Source organism: Athene noctua, chromosome 13 (assembly GCF_965140245.1).
Source record: "Athene noctua chromosome 13, bAthNoc1.hap1.1, whole genome shotgun sequence".
Taxonomy (NCBI): Eukaryota; Metazoa; Chordata; class Aves; order Strigiformes; family Strigidae; genus Athene; species Athene noctua.
The window spans coordinates 17,796,048-17,814,975 of record NC_134049.1 but is presented as its reverse complement, the minus strand read 5'-3'; the positions used below and the strand labels follow the sequence as shown (position 1 = coordinate 17,814,975).

General features: G+C 37.7%; 1 protein-coding gene across 4 annotated transcripts in view; it reads left to right on the top strand.

Moving 5' to 3' along the window:
• Window positions 1–18,928, top strand: part of OTUD7A (OTU deubiquitinase 7A) — a 143,975-nt gene that overhangs the window by 89,734 nt on the left and 35,313 nt on the right. The window lies entirely within an intron of this gene.

Here is an 18,928-nt window from a genome sequence, read left to right as displayed (position 1 = left end):
TGAGAGTTTTGTTTTTTGTTGTTTTTTTTTGGTTGGTTTTTTTTTTTTTTTTTTTTAAATCTTAATATGCTTTAAGAAGTTGTCTGTTAAGTCAAATTAACTACCGAACAGCCACAGAAGACTTAAAAGTATACATCAGGGTATATATCTCCTTTTTGCCAGAGTAATTTCACTTTATCATATGCATGCTGAAAGCTTTAAATTTTGCTATCGGTTCTTCTTTCACTCAGGGTTTTTAATTAGTAAGGAATGACATATTATTAACACAGAGGTGCACACAATTTTGTAGCATTTCCCAAGTCATCTGTGATACATGTAATAAAACCTTAGAATACCTAGCTATGAATATCATCATTGGCTTGCTGTATTTGAGACATCTCTGTTTAGTCTGATGTGATCAACCTTTCATTCTAGCCTAGAGTCTGTCTTGGTCTGTTGGTCTTTTTGAAGAAAGAATATAAGAAGGTTTTTCTCATCAATATCAGGACAGATTGTCAGTTATTGTGCTGTTACAGCATTGCCAAAATTTGAAAAAGTGTTCCTGTGTATCAGAGGTAGTTCAAAACAGTTATCTTGTTTTTCTTGCTATACTTTTTCCTTGCTATAAAGGATAATGCTTCCAAATAAATATAAAACAGTATTTTTCTGTCTTGTACTTCTCATTTCTATGCATGAATAAATTCACACCATACATATTAACAAAGAAATAAGCAAAAGGCAATTTAATTATTCCGAACAGGCTAATAGACATATGCGTCTACCCCAAATTATTTCCTCCTACACAGAAATTTACCGAAGTAAAAGGGATTGTTGCTCATGGGAACATTTTGGCACCTGTGGTTGTGGCTGCATTTGGTGTAACAGTTTCTAACACTGACCGTATCTTGTGCTGGGGGACAGTAATTGATCCAGTGGTTTCTCAGTTGCTTAAAGAGACGGAGGAGGGGCTGCTACCCTTACACAATTATAACTGTCTTTCATAGTAGTCACAGTGTGTAGATGCTCTGGGCTCTTGAGAGCAGCACTGAAACCCACAAAGTAACTTCTTGGAGATAAACAATATTCAGAAGAACAATCCTCCACACTATGGTGCACAAGGCTATAGCAAATGAATTGCACCTGGTCTTGGGATGATTATGTCTGGATAATATTTTCAATCAAAATTTGATAACAGGTGTACACAAGTGTTTTTGAGAAATTTCAAGATTTGATTGTAGTTTGTAGCCCAAAATGACTGTCTTGGAGAACTTTGAGTCAAAAAAGCTTGCTTGTATAGACCCTCATTTCCATGTAATCACAAGTTTTTGTCAGTTCTTCTAGAGTCCCACAGCTCTTTTCTCGTTCTGATTTGCTCACAGATTCTATTGTTATAACACAGACTGATTGTTCATATCGTGCTTCTGTGGAGCATACACATCTTTTTCAGAGCCATTTCTAATGTCATCTCCTTTGTTTATCTTTTGGGGGAAATCTCTTCAATTTCACTATTCTTGAGACAATCAAAGTTTCTGCTTCCTTATCCAATTATTTTAATATATTAATTGTTCTGCTTTGATTGTTCTGTGGATGCATCAGGACAGTATTGTGCACACTATGTGGTGTTCTCCCTGGCAACAAATGGGTAAGTTAAATACACAATGACTGTCAAACAAACAGCTAAAAAATCTATACACTGCATATAGATTTTCTAAACTGCCAGAAGCTGTCCTAAATATTGGCTTTGTTGATGTTTCTGTACTCCGCCTGTCCTGCTGGTAAAATCCCTGCAGGTTTTTTTTTGTTGAACTTTTTGAGCACAGCTACATGTCTCACTGAAACATTCTGCTTGTTGTGCTAGATGCATATCTTCCAGAAAGTGTCCATTCTTGATTTGAAATGAAGATATAAGGAGTTTAAAAAAAGTGTGTGTGTGTGTATATATATATGCACACACATACATTGGTTCCAATTTGTGTCTGGTTCTTTTTGCCAGCTATTAGTATCCTAAAATAAATAATACTGTGAACGAGTTGCTTTGCTATCTAGATAAACTAAACTTGTTTAGCTCCAAGTCTCACTTTTTATCTCCATATTTTCTCTGTCATTCAAAGGGTTTTGACTATTTTCATATATATGTTTCTAGTGCAAAAACTGCCTTTTTGCGATTACATTGCATATGCTGTTGTTTGTATCTTTGGCCAAGTTGCTTTAGTATTGCAACAGGGAGCTTGTGGTCAAGTCTGTGCTCAGTTCGATGTTTCAAAGTTACCAGTTCTTGAATTCTGTGTAGTTGTTCAACTGTTAAGGAGTTCTGATTTCGCAGACTTAAAATCTTAAAGGCATTATTTCAATGGTATGAGAACTTTGTTGTACACATTTGAAAATGGATGTGAATGTAGAATTTTAAAGCTGCATCAAAATGAAAAAAGGGTTTTTCTTAGTTCTGCCTAAGAAATTAACTTTATTTTCATGACAATGCTATGTTTAGAAAAGGCTTATATCTGTCTAATCAGCCATTCATTGGTGGATAGAACTGCATTAGAAATTGCTTAGTTTGTGTTTGTCCAATGCACAATTGGTGTTTCATTCCAACTCGTTAAACACTATTTATTGCGTCTGAAAGGTGGTTGTAGGTTACTTGCTATTTGTTATTTGTGATACAGCTGTGGGAATTTACATGGACAGGCTTAGGGAAAGTACAAGGAAAGGTATGTGGAGGCAGAAGGGATTTAGCACCTAACAGCACATAGACCTACACTTTAGTAAGGCTATCTGTCTTACTGTTTGGGTTTTCTTGAGTATTGTGAAGAACCTTCCATTAAGTTTATTCTGATAATTCGGTAGATTTATGAACAGCCTATTTCTGCTATTAAAGAAAACTTCTGAAATTTGAGATGATAATCTGATACGTCATATGTGTTGTAATTTATTTGGTGATCTTTGTGTTAAACTCTGTGCAGATACTTCAAAACTAAGGCCTTTTCCCAACTGTTCAGTATAACAGCAGTGATATTTATGTTTGGGTGTATTTTGTAAATATACACAATTTGTGTTAAATAATAATTAAGCATAGCAAAGATGCATATTAAGCAATCAAGCATAGCAAAGAATGTTAGACTTAGTCATGTAGAGTTATATAACTCGCATATTGTAAAGGATAGATTATGAATAGTTTTCAAGCAGAGATGTTGCTAGCACAAAATCATTTGCCTTATTACTCTCATGCATCTATTAAAGATATATAATCATATGATTAATCAAAGTTTATTCCACTCTCTGATGTTCTATGGATGTTTAGTTTAATGAGATCTTAGAAGCACTTTGTAGCTTTAAAGTGCTAATAGTCTTCTCTTCCCCTTTCTGCCCCCGGGATTTCTTTTTCCTTGCTTTTGAACATCATGATAACTGCATGCCCACTTCTAGGATGAGAACCCAAGGTAGCTGAGATCACGAGAAAAATCCTTTCATGTTAATTACTTACAGCTAACCCAAACAGCATCTCGTTTCTCCCAATTCAGGAGGCTCTCACCTACCCTTCTCTGTACTAGTATAAATTCTTTCTTGTGCCCACAGTGTGCCTGCATGCCTGAGCAATAGCTGAGTGAGCTATTTCTGGGCTGAATTCTCGAGATGATCTGTCTCCACATCAGAATCTGTCTTCCATCAGAAGCTGCAGTACTCTTTGTCTGCTCTGTTAGTTGCTGGCAGTGACTTGTGCGTAGAACACTTCATGCTTGGTTTCGGTTGCTATTTCTCTTGGTACCTTTCTGTACTTTTTATACTGAACGGCTTTTTCTTCCTTTACTCAGTACTCCCTGCTTTTGTTGTCTGAATGCTGTCCTGGACCACCCAAACAACTTCCATCATTCTTTTCAGTTGAAAGAACAGCTTTCTACCAGCCTTGCCAAAATTCTTAGCCACTGTTACGGCTGAATTACTAAAACAGAAAGCAAGTTCTTTCACCTTGGTTATGATTACAAGACTTTGTAATGTTCGTCCTTGTTTAGGTCTACAGGGAGGACACTTGGTGATAGGTATTTACACCTTCATCTGTAATCTTGCAGAGACTTTAAAGTAAACACCCAGCAGGAGTTACCTTTCCAGAGTCTGCACATCTACAGAGAAGTGTTCTCAAATTCATGGCATCTTCAAGACATCATAAATCCTGATGTTTTTATGTTAATAATTACGAGTCAACCAAAGAATGAGTATGCTCCTATGCAAAGAAAATGACACCAAAAGCTATTTGCTGACTGTTCCAGATAATAAATACAATCCTGGGTTAGGGAGAATATATGAGCACCACATATGTCAGCAAATTATTATAGAGTGCAGAGTGACTGTGACAGTTGCTTGGCTCTCTGAGTAGCATTTGACTCAGGGGACATGGAAACTGGATCTGACATTACACAGTGTGATGGTTCAGGAATCAGATATGCTTGAAGCAGATCCCTTTGTGTCAAAAACATCTCCTACAGACCTGCACACCTGAGATCTTGTCTCTATGCACTTTCATTCAGGAGGAAGAAAGACTGTAGAAGTTTGTCTCTTTTCCAGAAAAAACCACAACAGACTTAATCAATCTGCCTGAAAACAAGAGCATTCCCATCACTGTAAATCTTGCTCTAACAACCTTTCACATAATTTCTTGAGATAAAGGCTTCATTTTCAACTAGCAGTGTCCAGGAGCACAGTGTAAACCTCTATATCTTTTCCTAAGTTTAAGAACACTTTTAAAAATTACATTTAAATCTCACATTGAATTTTGTGCACCAGGACAAGATTATTACCAGGTCTTTTCCCCGGTATATTGTTCCAAAATATATTGGCCACTGTTTTTTAAATTATGGTTGTTAATTTTATTATCCTGTCTTTCATGAGGAACTTGCTAGCTATAGGAAACTAGATGGTCGAAAGAGAGTCAGGTACTTGAAAAAAAGGATACAGTTTGGAGCATGGAGGAATACCGTTCATTCTGTATTGCTGTAAAAGAGTTTTTCCATTAAATGGAAACATTCTGTGTTTTTGTTATGTTAGTCTTATTTTTGAAAATAGGAGCTTCAGAAAAGCAGAATATTCTGCTAGGGACCACTTGTATGTTTAAGGTTATAGCAAAACTCCGAGTCAGAATGAGGTCATCTGTTCTACTTAATCTTCCCTACGTGGGAGATCACTTCTGATGCTGTTTCATTCTACAGGTCACCAACACCACCATTTCAGGTGTCTCTGCTTTTGATACTCATTTTCCTTTCCTTCTGTTTTATTTTTCAGTGATTAACTGTGTAGCTCTTGACTGCTGAAAATATATACTCGGCCTTTAATCTCATTCATAGCTATGTTCCTTGTACATCAGTATGTATCAGTGAAAGTTCTGCTTAAAAGCTGGTAGTTGCATTCTTTGAAAATAATTGTGCTTAATATCGATTTTAATTCCCAGAATTTTCTTGATGTGTCTAGTGCAGCACAGGAATAATTTATGGGGCAATTTAATGTGGGTGTATGAATGGATTAAAAAATAAGAATAAAAAGTATGTGAAAAATTTTGTCATACTATCAATTTTTCCCCTTGATGCCAGCTAAAAAAAAAAAAGAAATCAGTGATCTGAAATCTTTTTACTTCCAATAAAGTCCAAGGGTTCTTGCCTTCTGCTGTTACATTGATGAAAACAAAAGCAACTGAAAACATTTTCATGGCTGTCTGGTATAAAACTCTTAATACCGGACTTCTATATTAAGATCCTTTTGAGATTGGAACTAGATGATCTTTAAGGTCCCTTCCAACACAAACCATTCTGTGATTCTATGCTTACAACTATTTTAAATTAATTTTAAATTAATATTCCTAAATTTCAACTATGTATCATTAGCTCTGCCTATTATAAATTAGTGGTTTGTGCACATTCGCTAAACCCTTTGTTTCTTAGAAATGTTTTTTTTCATCTTCACTTTAATGTTTGGATGATTACTTCCCGGGACTTTAATCTGTTTCATTTAATTTCTCTTTGAGATATCATTCACCACTTTCTGAGGATTCTACGCTGTTTGTGTGCTCACACGAACTGAAAGCAAACTTCTGTATGTGAGATTATGTAGAGTAGGTGTTACATTTCATGAAACTTCACTGGGTCTCCACTTACAGATTATTTTTGTTTTGCATATTTGCTAACCAAATTTTTTTATTCTTTGCTCCCTTGTTCCTGGTCACTAATACATGTTCTTTCAAGTTTACTTACTTTTACTAATAAGCCGATTATGGATGAAGGTACTATTTCCAATATATTTTTTAAACTGCTCCTTTACTGAAAAAGTTGGCATCCATTACCTATTGTTTTGGCCGTGAATGAAAATTATTGAGAAATCACTGACTGGGACAGTTGTTATCTGTCCCCTTGTGGGAACCTCTACAGTTCTGCTGCAGAACCTGAAACTGTTAATTCGTTTGCTCTTTGTGACCTGACCTTTTGAGTGCTGCATATGCCACTTACGGGGTTTTTTTAACTTCAGTTTTATACTATGTATTCAGTAAATGCGTTTCTGGAGGTTAGGTCTGATTGTTCGAGGAAACATCTGTCATTATTCTTTTACTTGCTGATGTCAGTGCCTCAGTTTTCAAAAAAGTGAACAGATCATAAATTTCCAAATTTAAAGCGCTGAAATGAAGTGAGTCTAAAATGATCCTATTTCCAAACTTTCTTAGATAATTTGATTTTTCACTTTAAAACTAACCTATCAATTGCTATGCAAAAACCTGGAAGAAGTGTAATGTGAGTATAATAATCGTAAATTATATACCAAACCCCAACCCCTTTTCCCCTACCTGTAATAGAAAAACTAGAGATATTTCAGACATGAGAACTACGTGAATGTAGCAGAAGGTGGGGACACCTGAATGGCAGGTTTAGTATTGCTTTTTGCCTTCCTTTTAATTTGATGGAATGAAAATGTGCTAAGTTAGGGCCATCTAGATGCTACAAGATTTCCATTAATTACCCAGAGATCTGGATTTCAACCTTCACTTAATTTTGAAGATAACGGGAAAAAAAACAAGCAAACACACAAAAAAATAATGATTTTACTTAAAACCAGGCTAAAATAAAAGCCCACACTCAAGTGGTTAATATTGACAGAACAGTTTGACAGTGAATGTGACCCAGCTGAAAGAAACAACAATCTCAGCAAAATAGTTTGAAAAACCACCCATGCTGGTAGACATGTGTATCACTGCTTTGTACAGGATTAAATTAGGATATGTATTAGATATGTGTCACAGGAAAACATGAAATCAGCTGCAAGACTCTCCAGGTGTCGTCTTTGTATATGCATGCCTGTTAATGGCAACCAGACCGAAAGGCACCGTGAAGTCAGTGGAAAGACTTCTTTGCCTCTCTAAGCTTTGGGGAAAATTCTTAAGCATGAACAGGTAGGTCTGCATGGTAGAGAATGGATTTCCCTCAGCTGGTTTTGATCCCCAACTTCCCCAATATCCAAGAATGAGGAGGGCATGCCTCTTTTCCTTTTGGATAGTATAGGCTGGCACCTTGAATCCCTCATGTGTAGAATAGCAGTAAAGCTTGAGTTGTTAAGTATAACTTACTTAAAAGATGGCCTAAGGCAGAAAAAAGGTCATTAATGAAAATAGTTTAAAACAAGTTATGAAGTATTTGGTTTACACTGCCAGGGCTGTAGGTATGGATAAACTTGGAGATGACTACTAAATCAGTTAGAAAACAGCTTAGTTTTCAGGAAGCAGCAGGTGTGCAGGCCATGACCACTTGAATATAGGGGGAAGGCATAGGATGAAATATTTTAAAATGCCAGCAGTATAGACAGCCATCAGAAACTGGAGATTTTGTGAAATTCATTGGCAATAATAATAATACAATAATAAAAATTAATATAAACATAAAAAATCCAAACTGCATAAAAAGTAATGTATTTAACTGAAAAGCTGTCCTTTTATTTGTATAAATGGTTTAATTTATTTATATAAATGGTGTAGTATTTCACCATTATATAAAAATAATTGCTGTCTATTTCCAGTTTTATATAGTGCTTAATTGAGGTATATGTAGTTCACCATTAATTCAGAAATCAGGAGATTGCCTTTCCAGTCATGAAGTGTATGTGGTAAAGGAAACTGCCCCCATGGAAGATGACAGAGATGCAGTAGATAGATATCTCTCAAAGAATGGTGTCTATAAGCAGAATTTGAAGGAAAGAACATAATTAATGGAGAGGGAGAGAGAAATTTACAGTGCTGTCATGTGACTGAGTGTACAAAGCTAACTCCTCCAAAATAGTCTCTTATTCTCATCTCCCTCAGACAGTTCCTTTTTTAGTTCTCTTGTGGAAGGCTTGGCAGAGGGAAGAGGAAGCTGAGCTGCTACCACTGTCTCGTTATACAGAGATCAAAATTGTAATTTCCAGCTGTCTGTTCAGCTTTGAGCAACTTTGCATTCTAGCAGAAAATGAGGCAAATGTTAACAAAATGTCCTTGTTACATTATTTGCCTTTGAGAACATGTACCAAAATTAAATCTTGTTTTAAAATCTATGGCCTAATTTTATCCTAATTTTGCATAAGTTTTTTCAGAAGGAATAAAGCTGGTCTTGAGTTCTTATCTTATGCCTGTCAATATTTGTTAATCTACTTGATGCCAAGTAAGAAAAAGTGACAGCATTGAAACTAAACTTGTGGATTGTTTTTTTTAGCAAATGGTTTGTAAGAACAAACTTTCCCTACATGGGAAAGAAGCTGATGGTAGACTTTGTATCTTAACAGATTGTTAGGTTTGGGGGATTTGATTATATATACATACACATACACATAAATTTAATAATTGTGCACTGGCCTAGTGGCACAAAATGAGGATCACTTTATGCTGTTCACAGCTAACTATCAATCAACAGTCTTGAAAGACAAAAGCTGCTTTTCATTTCTCCAAATGCCTTTCTAGCATAGTCACCTAAAGCTACTAGGTCTAATAAATAGCTTGTATACAGTAAAAGATCTCCTAGAATTTATCAATGCTACAAATAACTGAAGAAGTAAATGAGCTTTTGCAGTTGAAGCTGGAATTACTAGTTAGTTAGCTGATAACTCTGCCTTGTGCCTGTAATGACAATTTTAAATACTTGGAGAGAGTCTTATGGAAAAAAAGAAAAAAGAAGTGTTGTGAAATTGTGAGGGTAAAATCTCAGAACTCTTCTAGTTCAGAACAGTTAATTGTAACTTCACCAGCACGTAGAACTATAAACATACGCTGTGTTAAAAAGATTGAAGTTAGTCAGGTTCAGCTAAGCCATTTAAATAAAGGCTGTTACGAAGATTTGGACAAGATATTAGAATGATGGAACAATGTCCCTAGTTATATAAAGGTAATAATATTCCCTTCTGGTCCTAAATAAAATTCAAAATTCATGTAATTATTGGCGATTACAAATCCTCTCAGCCAACATCATCTCACAAAACATCATCCTCCCAGATACACAAGTATGTAGGGAGAATTCCTCTCAATGATTTAAGTTGACCATGCTCAGCTTTTAATTTCTATTGTGGCAAATTTGAACATTTCCATTTCCCAAATATATAGGGATCAAGAGCACAGAAGTTAACTTTAAACCTAGGCAGGACAGTGTTGAGGCTGATAGGAAAAGGAAGCATTTCAAAGGCTTTCCTCAGTTTTGGGAGAGCTATATCAGTTCACAACCTTCAGGCCTTTTTGAGTTCTTCTGTATAATTGAATACCCACATAACCCAGGAACAAAAATTGTTCTTTTGCTGCAGTTGGCCGTAGGCTGGTCTATATTAGGCACATCCTTGTTCATGAGGAGCCCTTAGAAGTAGAATTCTTGGGGACCTGATAGTTTCAAATTATTTCATCTAAGTGTAAAACTACACAGAAGCATGAATCCCACATCAGCAAGAGATTGTCATAGATGCATTAGCCTGGAGTGTTACTTTGTTGGCTTCAAATTGAACTTACAGATGGCTTCTAATTGAATTTACAGGTCCATTTCATAGATTGTGTCTTGATATTCAGGGACTTCCTCATGTTGGTTATTCTTCTCTACCTGAAAGTTAGCTTATTGCACTCTCGGTTGATGTTGTCCCATAATGACTGTATTCCGCTGGGTCAGATTGGTGACTTGTAAGTCAAGATCATAACACTTGTACTAGATTTATGCTATGAAACATTGTGAGGATTTGTCTCGTTCAGACCTAACTGCAAAACTGTTTCTCATTTCGCTCAGCCTTGTAGCCAACACTTTCAGCTAAGAACTCTTCCCTGTGTTCTTGTAAGGAAGACATTGTGGAGTAGAGATTCATATTGTTTTACTTTCTAACATGCATAACTGCTCAAAATCTAAGCTGAAAGATGACACAGAAAAACGTAGATGGAATAAGAGCCCTGGATTTTGTTTTTAGAAGTATGTTATACAGCATGCCAAATACTGCATTTGTGTCTGGCTATTTGTAAACATCTCAGATTGTGCACCCTTACAGGTAGCTTTCACCCTCATAAGGAGAAGGACTACATGAAGCAAGCATTCCTGCTGAAAATTCCTCTGCCTGTTTAATTGATGTATTACTGATCCACAGTATAGTCTCATGTAAAATGCTGGTTTGTTAAATGGGCTAAAAGGAGAGATGATGTGCCTCCCACACAACAGCTGATGCTTTATATTTGTGAGACAGCTGCTATGCCGAGAACACCTTTCTATATGCTGGCGTGGAGTATTTGAGTCACAGAAGCATGTTCTCTGTGGTAGACTTGAAAGAGTTATAATGATTGGGATGATATTGAAAACAGAAGTTTTGTGTGCCAGCAAGGCTTTTCCTGTTCTGTGGGCAGGTACACTTTGTTGAATTTTTAATTTCTTTTGAATAGAGAGGGGTTTTTTTTCTTGTGGATGCTTTGCATTAGCTTTAGTAAAAGCATTGTAACTTTTTTCCCATTTGCTAGTAAAAAATACAGTCAATGATAGTAAAATATTTAAGAAATGGTGGCAAAAACCTTGAAAGTTACATTGCTGGTACTGATTCTTCAGTAGTCTCTCTCTTCTAAAAAGTTTCCTAAATGGTATTGCATTCAAGTGTGAGTTTCACTAACAACAAAACCAGCATTAAATGTAGAGTAGGTGGGCAGATACAGTACCTGATTAGAGTGGTTAAAAATTCCAAAGGGTGTGTCCTTTTTAGTTTTACCATCTCACCAAAATACCTTTTTTTCTTTCTTGCATTTGTCACATTGAAAACTGGCATGCTCTCTTCCTTTCAGTTTAGTTTCTTGTTCAGTTTTGTCATTTTTTTGTGTTTCTATAGACCTCATTTCTATTTTCTGAAATACATAATTCTGTAATCTTGTCCGAGTTGCTTTCTCTGTGACCTGTCTTGTGTTTTGACTTGTTTTTTTCCTTTATTGTTTTGTGAAAGTTTTTCATTAATTCTTACTTGATATTTTTATTGTTTCTGCTTCTTAGATACATGCACCAGCAGTTCATGGACTGTAAACGCAGGCTGGATCATAATTTGTTTAATTCTGTCTAACCTTTCCCTTCTGCATCCTATTTCTTACATGTTTCTGGTCCTGTTTAGCTTTAGGCAGCATTTCCTGCCCATTTTAAAATTTCCTTTGCTGAAGTCCTGTGTATATGTTGTTGCTACAAGTTGGCCTTCATTGTGGCCCTTACTGTTTAGATCTTTCCTAGTTCCCCATCTCAAATGGCATCCTTTTAGCATTTTGTTTGTCATTAAATCAAAAATTGCTGGTGACCTTTCAAATGTTCTTTTTAACATATTGGAGTAGGTGGATACTTGAAAGCTTGGCAGGGGGGAGTGTTTTATAGTTGCATGCTTGCTATTCCTACTAATTAGTGATAAATGTTCTCTAGTTTTATTATATCTCATTTAAGAAGTGAAAGACAATAGATTTATTAACTGTTACAACCCTACTAAGCTACGCTGTTTTGGCCAAAACAATATAAAGCAAAAACCCCGAAGACCAAATAATAACATGTCACTCAGGTCTTGCTGACTGAATGTTATCTGCCTGAAAAAGTAAAATCTAGTATCAGTACAACAAACGTAGGCTGCTTAATGGGTGCCTGATTTTTGTTATTAGAGGGTATGAGTTGCGATCTGACAAACGATGTGCTTACCATTGGGAGAGAAAGGATTACTCATGTGCTGCAGATCATTAAGAAGTCACTTTCTCCTCACAACATAATCAAGTTGAAGACTTGACTAGAGAAAGGTTCGGTTAAAAAAAAGTCTGATCCTTATTCTCCAGAAAAACACGGGTCAATGCAGCTGTCTAAGCACTATGAAAACTACTGTAAAACCCGAGTGGTGCCAACTGTACTATCTTTATGAAGGCAGAGTGTATTTCTCATCTGAAAAATTTTACAGTATGTCTTGAAGCAAACACTTTCAAACAACACTCCAAAGTCTCTAGTCCTCTTCTGCTTTCAGATTTCAGCTTTCAAGCTGGTCAGTTTTTTAAAATGTGGATTGAGTTGGAAATACGTACATATTAAAAGAAAGAAATTGGGACTTTTTCAAGAGGTCAGTCTGAAACTTTTCCAAGAGAGCTTCCATTAGAGAGCACTTTACACTTGTATTGTTTCATTAAAAAAAACACACCCAAAAACCAACAACCTGTGTGATGTATTATTTTGTTTAAAACGCAACAAAGTGGGAATATTTTAAAATAATAACCGGGCAAAAAAACCCTTGGCTGTCTGATATTACAGCATTTCTGGTTCCACTCAGGAAAAAGTAATTATGTAAATATTTCATGTTTGTTATAGTGCTGTACCACCTGTATGTACATAGTGCACGGATCCAGTATGGTGGATGATGCAGCCCACATGCAGCTTGGAACGGAAACAGATAGCAAAAATACAGCTACAGGAATATTTCTTGTCCTGTGAATTTTACTCTGGTTTGGTTTGACCTCTTCATTGGCATCATGCAATTTCCTTGCTGCAGAGTCTGAGGAAAATAATCACAGTGATTTACTCTAAAGTTCTGACTAACCTATTGGCTCGGTATGTTTAGTTTGTCCATCTAATTCTCAGTCATGTCTGTGGACTAGTTTTTTTGCTAGTGTACTTCAAGAGGAAAATAGTAGTAGTCACAGCTAAATATAAAAAGTTAGGTCTTGTTTTCAGTTTCTTTTGTCATGGGTTTTCTAAGGAGAGAATGGTGTCCACAACTTGAGAAGGACAAGAAGGCAAGGTGGAGGGGCTGGGTAAGGTGAAGGAATGAGGTATCTTCTCTGATCACAATGTGGTCTGTCCTAATGAGGTCACCTCAGCCTTCCCCTCCCTCAAAAGCTGGGTTTAATAGCAAACAGCTTTCCCCAGTGTTCACTAAAGATGTGATGCCCAAAGAGCAGTGTGCCAAGGTGAGAATGTGCTCTTTGTGGATCCTGCAGTAGTACTCTTGCATAGAGAATGCTCTTGATCACTGCCTCCTTCTCAACTTCTTTCTAGCCTGGGATTTGGAGTCCAGTGAACCTGCCACAGAAAGACCTGGCACTGGACACTTGGTTCTCATCCCCTGCCCCTTTCTTCTACTGTTGGTGCTTTTATGTTGTCCCTGGTGGCCGCCTACGACAAGGTTACAGTGCTGGTGGATGAGGGAAGAGCAACTGATGTCATTTACCTGAACATGTGCAAAGCAGTTGACGCTGTCCTGCACCACATCCTTGTCTCTAAACTGGAGAGACATGGATTTGATGGATGGACAACTCGTTGGATAAGGAATTAGCTGGGTGGTCACACTCAGAGAGTTGTGGTCAACAGCTCGATGTCCAGGTGGAGAGCAGTGACAAGTGGCGTCCTCAGGGGTTGGTGTTGGGACCGGCGCTGTTTAACATCTTTGTTGGTGACACGGACAGTGGGATCGAGGCACCCTCAGCAAGTTCAGTGACTACACCGAGCTGTGTGGTGGGGTCCCATGTGGAGGGAAGGGCTGTGCCATCCAGAGGGACCCGGACAGGCTGGAGAGGTGGGACTGTGCAAACCTCCTGAAGGTCAACAAGGCCAAGTGCAAGGTCCTGCCCATGGGTCGGGGCAATCCCAAGCACAAATACAGGCTGGGCGAGGAGTGGATTGAGAGCAGCCCCAAGGAGAAGGACTTGGGGATATCAGTGGATGGAAAACTGACTGTGAGCCAGCAACGTGTGCTCACAGCCCAGAAAGCCAACGGTATCCTGGGCTGCATCAAGAGAAGTGTGGCCAGCAGGTACAGGGAGGGGATTCTCCTCCTCTGCTCTTGTGAGACCCCACCTGCAGTGCTGGGTCCAGCTCTGGGACTTCAGACATCAGAAGGACACGGACCTGCTCAAGAGATGATGAGGGGCCTGGAGCACCGCCCTTATGGGGACAGGCTGAGAGAGTTGGGGGTTCAGCTGGAGAAGAGAAGGCTCCGGGGAGACCTTAGAGCGGCCTCCCAGTATTTAAAGGGGGCTACAGGAAAGGTGGGGAGGGACTCTTTATCCAGGGGTGTAGGGATAGGACAAGGAATAACAGTTTAAAAAACTGAAAGAGATTAGATATATGGAAGAAATTTTTCCCTGTGGGGGGGGGTGAGGCCCTGGCACAAGTAGCCCAGAGCAGCTGTGGCTGCCCCCTCCCTGGCAGGGTTCAAGGCCAGGTTGGACGGGGCTTTGGGCAACCTGGGCTAGTGGAAGGTGTCCCTGCCTGGGGCAGGGGGGTGGGACTGGATGATCTCTAAGGTCCCTTTCAACCCAAACCATTCTACAATTCTGTGATTCTATGAATGCTTCTGAGGCCAGTCCTACTCTTGCTGTTCTTCAGCATCTTTTTTTGAACCCTTTACTAATCCAGTTTGAGGTGGTAAGGCAAAAATGGATAGGTGGCATCTTAAATTATATATTGTTTTATCTAAGTCTTTGTTTTTTCTTCAGGCTCCTGTTGATATTCAAGCAACTATTATTTAGGACAGAAAATTCATCATGTAACTGAATTTATTTTTTGCTTTTATGTAGATGCCTGATGTCTCTGCACTATACAGATACTGCTGTCAGTAGCAGCCCTTAGTCACCATTCCTTATTCAGCTGCACTTTTTTGTTTTGTTGTTTTTCCTCCACACTAGGAACACTTGGTTTTAAAGCAGAGGCCTTTTAGTCCTGTTAAATTTTACACCTGCTGACTCATAGCACATGCAGCTGTTCTGGAAATAATTGTTCAGTAAGAGTATTCTTTCTGATGAGCTAGTGAATTCATTTGATTCCTGCATCCTGATCATGATTCACTACCTGTGTTTTCTAACCAGCTTTGTGCTGCTCCGGCTTTTTGCTGACTTGTTCTCTGACTGTTAGAAACTCAAAGCCTTTCATGTAAACCCACTGTGTCAGTGCTGCTCTGGAGCAATTCAGTTGCTACTAACTGATGTGCTGCTGCTACCAGTGACGTCATCTGATGTGATTGTGTGTACTGAAATAACGTTGTTACACCTGTGAAATACCTTTTTAAATACAATGATATGTCATATAAATAAAGAAGCAGTCAGTGGACAGTAGGGTGCATCAGATAAGTAACAGTAAAAAAAAAAGCAGACAATCTGAAATATAGTCTTGTGTTGATTTTGTCTGTCAGATTGCAACAAAAAGTCTTACTTGACTTAATTTAGTTGATGAAACTGTGCAAAATATATGAATGACCTGTTGCTTCTCCTTCAGCCTTGTGATGGGAGGGCATGTCCGTGCCTATATCAGGGGTAACCTCTGTGAGATAGGAAAGATTGTTCCTTTCTGTTGAGAGCCTGTGCAGGAGATGACAATTAAAGAAAATAAAAAAGATATGACACAGCAGGGACTTGTGTGAGAAGCAGGGACTAGGAGATTTCAGAGAAGAACAGGGAACATACAAACAGAATTTAGATAATAGAAAGACTAAGTCTTTTCCTAGGGACCCAGAGGGACTGCATGCAGTCTCCTTCAAACCAGAAGTCTGCTGAAACTTGTTGGACAAGTAGCAAGACTGAAAGATTACCCCATGAAGCACTGGCGGAGATATGTTTGATTTCAATGTTATATGAATTTACTTTTGTTGTTGCTGACCCTGAGCATACCTCAGGTTTTTTCTTCTTTCAAAACTTAGTTTAGAAATTCAAAAGCTTTTGGTATGCAAAGTTTAAAGGAGGAGAGCTAGGCAGAGTTAGCTCTGTTCATCTCCACAATCATAAGCCCCACTAGTTTCTTCAGTAACTTCCAGCTGAAACTTTCTCACCTGCCGTGTCACACTGCTAGAAATCCTTGTTCAGAGCATCTGCTCTGGACATCTCTGAGTTTAATGACCTTTCTCATTTGTTCCCAGCTTGTGCATTGCTTTTGCTGTCCGTTTCTGTGCTCCAAATCACATCACACTTTTTATTAGATCTGCTTACCTTTTTTTTTTATTTTACGCTGCATTAAATGTTTGTACTTATTTGTATTTCTTCACACAGTATCTTTTATAAATGCCTCTGGTTTTTTCCTTTCTTCCTTTCCCCTAATTTTCTTTGCTGCCTGCAGTTTCCTCTATTATGACTTACAAATTTTCTTCTTTAATCCTCCCAAACTGATGAATTCCCATGGGAAGAACAAAAGGTCTGTCACTTAGATTTACATGTGAAAATGTAAACCAAAATGAGCGGAAGGCATGGCAAAGGAGGCAAGTTTACATGTTTCTAGTACCAAGAGCAGTTGAAAACACTTATGCTAGTCAGTTAGGGTGGCTAATACTCAAAAACACTGTTTCATGGAGATGGAAGGGCACTTAATATGTTCTCTAGTTTGATTGAATTTTCTTCTTGCATTCTGATGCTTGGAGGCTCCAGCAAATTTGGGGAAAGTGAGTCCAATAATCATTTCTTGTGTTGGTTCTCTGAAGTACAAGGCTTTGGTGCTGAATTGGTGCTTTGGTTAGGAAATGGTGACAACTCCAGGGAGATGGAGAGATTTGAAAATAAAATATTTCTATGTAAGATACATTTACATGTAGAAATTTTACTTTAGGTGTGGTTTTAAGAGTGTATTGGATGTTCAGTTGCTACATTGTACTGTGGAATGCAACTCAAGGGTCACTATGAAATTTAGTTTTAAATGCAGCGCACTGTGAGCCTAGTTTCTGAAGGCTGACTGTAATTTTTTATGATAGAGCTTTTATCTGATTGCGTTTGGCTTAAAACTAAGCACAGTGGGATTTCTGTTAGTCTGCTGATTTTCTGCTTTCCCATTACATACGTTAAAGCCCTGTCACACAGCACATGCATGGTGATTTTTGTTAGATTTCAGAACTTGAACATGATAATATCTTGAGCAGGTGACCTGTAAGGAATGCCTTGACACTAGAGGAATGCTCTCTGTGTTCCATTAATACAGGACTGTTACTCCAGGATCTGTACTGAATAAACAAACCCAGGTTGCTGCTCAGAGTCATGTAATGCTGGACTTGTCGCATTGCCAATACTTCGATAATACTGTTTGTTTAAATGTACGTTTCCTAGAATTATATTTATTGTCACTTTCCATTTTTTAAAAAAGGTTTTATTTTATTGTCCTCATGGCTGAGAAGATGTAGAAAACATCTTGTAAGTGCCTTTTAAAAACAGGACTAAAGAAAAGCAAGCTGTACTCCAAACACTGATACATGATCATGTCAGTCTTGGGAACACAATGGTGATTCTTCCATGTTTGGGTTGAGCAACTTGATTCAGACGATATACATAGTTAGAGCAGAACCCTGACAGGATTATAGCCATTGAATCTACATGGGATTTTTAGGAAAAAAGTGCTGGCAATAACTCAAGTGCTTGTTCTAGGATCTCTTGACAATTTTCACTGAATTTACATTTTGTCATCCAGGCTTTCTAATAGAGGATTACAGCATAACATGTATAATGATTCCATATCACTGACATGGTGGGTGTATATAACATTCCTACTTGGTAATACTGATTCTCCTTTCCCAGTTTTGTTTAGTACTTCAAAATTGAAAGACTTTAGCTCAACCCTGTAGGTAACAGCTGTTTATGCAGGTTTTTTCCTACTTCGGTTAGGTTTTTATTTTTCACAGAAGAAGTAAAAGACTCTTCTATCTGCATAAAACTGCTTTGTACTATTTTTAGCTTATTCTCCTTTGTGTAAGCAAATAAGTTATTTTTAACTGCTACTCAAGTAATGTAGCTTCTCAAAGTACATAAAGTGACAACCTTTTATGATGTAATAAATCATGTATTAGTCAGAATCAGGTTACTTTTGAATTCCCAGAAAAAGTGCTCACAGAATGCTGTGAAAGTTTCATCTAATTAGTGGGGTCTTTTTTCTTGCTATTAAATATTTGTAATTTTCCAGTTAAAGCCAAGCACTTGGAGAATGCTAGGATATCTATGTATTTTCATTTAGCAGGAGTGTTTTGAAAATAACATACAAATATCTTAACATTTTTTTCATTATTATTTTTAGAGAGTGACAAGTACCATTTCACCACCTGTACTAAGCAGATTTCTTTATGTCTAGATATTAGCTTGCATTCTGTTATCGTTGATCATAGCAATATGATGAAGTGAGAGCTTGAAAGCAAATCTTTTCTGTGTTGGCAGGTTCCGTGAGCAGCTCACACAGACATGGAACCACACTGAATCCTCTCACCGCATGTTTTGTTACAAAACACTGTGCTATATTATCTGCTTTCTGAAAGACTTTTAAAATCTCTGAGAGAGCAAGTCCTCTCTGATGTATAAGATAAAGGGACCTGAAATATTTTGCATTCTCGCTGCTCTGCGAATAGAAAGATAAGAAAGTTTCTCATTCTTTTGTGCTATAACAGTCATGTCTTTCCATCGTTGCTGCTAATTATTATTTATTATTAATACAACTGTACAGATGTGAATTATTACTGTCTCTCATTATTTTATGTTAAATTATGTGGGATT